The sequence below is a fragment of the Schistocerca serialis genome, chromosome 8 (assembly GCF_023864345.2).
Source record: "Schistocerca serialis cubense isolate TAMUIC-IGC-003099 chromosome 8, iqSchSeri2.2, whole genome shotgun sequence".
Taxonomy (NCBI): domain Eukaryota; kingdom Metazoa; phylum Arthropoda; class Insecta; order Orthoptera; family Acrididae; genus Schistocerca; species Schistocerca serialis.
The window spans coordinates 538,977,022-538,981,177 of NC_064645.1; the positions used below are offsets into that span (position 1 = coordinate 538,977,022).

Genomic DNA, 4,156 nt, shown 5'->3' on the forward strand with positions numbered 1-4,156 from the left:
AGCAGTTCCCACACCCTAAAACTGGATAAAACGGTGAAACACCCAGTGTTAATGGACTTCATTCGAACCAACTTGGTTCCTTCGTTTTGTTTGTGGTACTGCAATTTTTGCTGTTAATGCAGAGAATCTTGAACACGAATGTAAAATTTTGATCTATGCTATGTTTGAAAGTTTGCCTGAGCATAAAATATAGTGGTAGAGTAATGAAGTAAAACAAAATATCGAAACTACAGCTGTATGAATAAACAATATATTCATATAACATATCGACTCAGATTTGTATTTGACACATTTATAATCTGTGGTTACAAAATATCTTTATAAGGGAGGGAGAAAAGAGCAGAGAATGCCTTAAATGAAATACACCGTCTTGATAACAGGTTTCGATCTGATTATCAGATCATATTCATATCTAGTACTACACTGTGCAAGCTGTCAGTAGTCGTAAGGCTGTAACATAAAACTAGTAGCAGGTGTACGTCAATTTCTGTTCTTCGACGCCTAGCCAACAGCGTTTATGAGACTGCAGAATCAGGTACGATCACCGCCACCCAGTATCTGGCGTCCGTGAATCGTCTACTACACTATGTGATCAAAAGTATCCGGACACCTGGCTGAAAATGACTTACAAGGTCGTGGCGCCCTCCATCGGTAATGGTGGAATTCAATATGGTGTTGGCCAAACATTAGCCTTGATGATTGCTCCCACTCTCGCAGGTGTACGACCAGTCAGGCGCTGGAAGTTTTCTTGGATAATGGCAGCCCATTCTTCACGGAGTGCTGCACTGAGGAGAGGTATCCGTGTCCGTAGGTGAGGCATGGCACGAAGTCGGCGTTTCAAAATATCCCAAAGATGTTCTATGGGATTCAGATAAGGACTCTGTGCAGGCCAATCCATTACAGGAATGTTATTGTCGTGTAACCACTCCGCCACAGAACGTGCATTACGAACAGGTGCTCGATCGTATTGAAAGATGCAATCGGTATCCCCGAATCGCTCTTCAGCAGTGAGAAGCAAGAAGATACTTAAAACATCAATGTTAGCCTGTGCTGTGATAGTGCCACGCAAAACAATAAGGGATGCAAGCCCCCTCCACGAAAAATACGTCCACACCATAACACCACCACCTCCGAATTTTACTGTTGGCACTACACACGTTGGCAGATGACGTTCACCGGGCATTCGCCATACTCGCACACTGCCATCGGATCGCCACATTTTGTACCGTGATTCGTCACTCAGCACAACGTTTCTCCACTGTTCAATCGTCCAATGTTTACGCTCCTTACACGAAGCGAGGCGACGTTCGGCATTTACGGGCGTGATGTGTGGCTTATGAGCAGCCTCTCGACCATGAAATCCGAGTTTTCTCACCTCCGCCTCACTGCCATAGTACTTACGTAGATCCTGATGCAGTTTGTAATTCCTGTGTGATGGTCTGGATAAATGTCTGCCTATTACACATCAGAATCCCCCTCAACTGTCGGCAGTCTCTGTCAGTCAACAGACGAGGTCGGTCTGTACGCTTTTGTGCTGTACGTGTCCCTTCACGTTTCCACTTCACTTTGTATGACCTAGGGATGGTTAGGAGTGTGGAAATCTCGCTTACAGTCGTATGAAACAAGTGACACCCAATCACGTGACCAAGTTCTAAGTCCGTGAGTTCTGTGGAGCACTCCATTTCTCACGATTTCTAATAGAGGTCGCTGATATGGAGTACCTGGCAGTAGGTTGCAGCACAATGCACTTACTATGAAAAAGTTTGTTTTTGGAGGTGTCTGGATACTTTTGATCACATTGTGTATCTGCTGATTGCCGCATTCGTCCGTCTTACACGTACAAGCATTTCGCTATGGTAACAGCATGTTTGAGAAGGGATTAAAAATCAAGATGTGACAGTTCCCATTTCGATATGGAAAAAACACAGTAAAACCTATTTTAAAGTTGCCGCTTAGTGATAAGTGCGCCCACATCTTCAGCCAGAGATTTTGGCTCTCCTGTATACATCTCTCAGTGGGCTGTTTAGTTTGGAGGGGTCTTTTGTGGGAGTCATCACGGAGTTGTGAGGAGAGTCCGGAGAGGGAGCTGGTGGACAGGCGGTGTTTGCGAGGGCAGAGGAGAACTGGCACTACGGTCACGAGCGTACAAAAGCAACGACGGGGCTTAGCGGAGCATTGTGAGCAGGGAGTGCGCCCGAGCTGCAGTGGTGATTCTGGACGGCCACTTGCTGTCGGAACGCAACGCAGGAGCTTTGGGTCGCATGGCGGAACTGTGTGTCGTCGGTGCAATACGTGGCGTCTCACGGGATTGCTTACAATGTAAAGTCCGCGTGAGCTGCTCTGCGGCCCTCTAGCGTTATTGGTGAACGGTTATATTCGAGCGTTCTTGATTTGAAAGTTGTTCTTCTGCTCTCACCATTAACGTCACTATTAAATCTGCCGTACCAGCTGTATATTATGTTTTCTACATCACTTTGGCGCAGTTGTTATTTGATCTGGCTTGGTTGTGCTCGCGTTCTTACCCCTCGAATGTGTCACATTCTACGTGTCTTCCATCTTGAAACTGTCAACTTTGTTTAAAATGATAGGTTTTAACTTCCCCTTAAAGGCAGCTCAGTGTAGCCTTACTGTTGCTAAACTGTGGACATTTGTTTAAAGTTAATTTATCCTTGAATGAAGCTTTCAGTGTAACTTTACCACTTGAGTATGTTTTGAGGCTTCTGAAAAGTTAATTTTTTTGAAATTCATCTTTAAAGTGGCCCAGGATATGTATTTCCTTATCTTAACCCTCCCCTTGAAGTTGGTTTACAGCAGTTTTTACACAGTATGAATATCTGCTTGAAAAACTTCTAATTCACTCTCTAAAGGTGGTTCAAAAAAATGGCTCTGAGCACTATGGGACTCAACTGCTGGGGTCATAAGTCCCCTAGAACTTAGAACTACTTAAACCTAACTAACCTAAGGACATCACACACATCCATGCCGGAGGCAGGATTCGAACCTGCGACCGTAGCGGTCGTGCGGTTCCAGACTGTAGCGCCTTTAACCGCTCGGCCACTCCGGCCGGCTAAAGGTGGTTCAGTTGAATTTTCCGTGTTGTAAACAGTGGCTTAAACTAAACATTAACGTTTTCTTTTATGCTATTGTAAGTGGTTTTGTTAAGGCTGGGCATAGGTGCTGATCAGCTGGTTCACACTAGCTTCTTGATAAGCAGAAATAAACGATACATTACTTACTATTTGGTGTGTTTGGATGAGCTCAGCTTGTTTGCGTAATACTGCTGCAGTTATTCCACATGTAGCCCGATGTTTAGGCCAGTTTATAGGATCAACGCGTGACCACCATGTCATGTGTTGTTGCAAGAAAATTTCCTTTCACTAATCACTGAGTAATAGTTGATGCATATCGGAGTCTTGTACAGCGGCAAGTTGAATCGAGTTATATTTGTGTTGTAAATGTGTCGTACACTACTGTGTGTTGCTGAATTCTAAGTAAAGTTAAGGAACTTGGGCGTACATAAATGTTAAAGCACCTGAATTTTCTTTTTAGTAAGTTGAAAATTTTTTAATAATTTGAGAGCTCAAGTGAAGTGATATTTGGCTTCAGATAACGTCTGTCCAAACGTTTCTTCATATTCTCTGTTTCACGGTTCAGATTGTTGAACCTGTCGGTAAAATCATATTTTACTGATTTGTCTATGCATAGTACCATTGTATATTGTTCGAAGCGCCATCGTAAATTAAAAAAAAGGGAGAATATATTTTTCTTGGACCCCGACTTCGTTACAGTCCTCCCATACCATCAGCCCGTGTCCTGCTTTTACTGTTCTTTAATGGCAGCATTGTTTTCCATTACACAAATGATTTTACTACGGCTGAGTTTACATGTGTTTCAGGTAAACTAACACTTACCACAATTGCTTGCTGTTCCATATTCACCGAATTTTTATCTTGCAGTCAACTGAGTCTCATTTCCAGAAGTGCTTTTACGACAGTTTATTTTGAATGAAATCTTCTCCGTATAGATGTTACCACCGTGTCCAAAATACTGAGCTCATTTGCACTGAGACATCCGTCCATATGGGAGTCGCACCTGAAGAGGTTTCAGTGCTCATAAAGTGGCACTGACTTCACATCTTCACTCCACGTTGTTTGAT

The 4,156-nt window shown here is 43.5% G+C and overlaps 1 non-coding gene across 1 annotated transcript; it reads right to left on the reverse strand.

The window, feature by feature from the left end:
* Positions 1 to 2,980: 2,980 nt before the first annotated feature.
* Positions 2,981 to 3,064, reverse strand: Trnas-gga (transfer RNA serine (anticodon GGA)). The gene is given in 2 exon segments: positions 2,981 to 3,015; positions 3,025 to 3,064. It is a non-coding gene; the product is annotated as a tRNA-Ser (tRNA).
* Positions 3,065 to 4,156: the final 1,092 nt, after the last annotated feature.